Source organism: Trypanosoma cruzi (assembly GCF_000209065.1).
Source record: "Trypanosoma cruzi strain CL Brener chromosome Unknown tcruzi_1047053487119, whole genome shotgun sequence".
Taxonomy (NCBI): domain Eukaryota; phylum Euglenozoa; class Kinetoplastea; order Trypanosomatida; family Trypanosomatidae; genus Trypanosoma; species Trypanosoma cruzi.
Genome location: NW_889905.1, coordinates 1 through 488, shown reverse-complemented (window position 1 = coordinate 488; position 488 = coordinate 1). Strand labels below are relative to the sequence as shown.

Below are 488 nucleotides of genomic sequence, written 5' to 3'. Positions count from 1 at the left end.
ATATATAGCCCCGTACCCCCTTGGGGGGGTGCCCCCCCCCCCCCACGTTGCGTGTCCGCCACCTCCTTCGGGCCCCCTCATTTTCGCTTCATGGCTGCTATTGCCTGCATTTTTGTTTTGTTTTGTGTTTTCTCCGTCTCGATCCTTTTATTCGCCTTTTTTCCGCGTATGCCGCGCTTCTTCCTGTGTTTTCCGGTGTTTTTGCCTTGCTCGCACACTCGGCTGCATTTGCTGTTCCACACTCGCCATGTGCGTCTTTTCCGCCCCCTGACGCCGTCCACGGCGCTATCCCGGGGCCGACGTCCCGGACCCTGACCCCTCCCCAGTGTGGCCTGGGAGGGGGGGGGGGGGGTTTTGTACACGGTCCCAAGTGCCGCGAAGGACCCCTCATCAAAATTGAAAACCGTTGTGGAACACAACTCCTTTCAACTAACGCTATTATTGATACAGTTTCTGTACTATATTGGTACGCGAAGCTTCCAACCCGC

The 488-nt window shown here is 56.8% G+C and overlaps 1 non-coding gene across 1 annotated transcript; it reads left to right on the top strand.

The window, feature by feature from the left end:
* The first annotated feature begins 427 nt into the window (after window positions 1-427).
* Window positions 428-488, top strand: Tc00.1047053487119.10. Its single transcript, XR_008254984.1, has one exon. It is a non-coding gene; the product is annotated as a spliced leader RNA, 3' partial (transcript).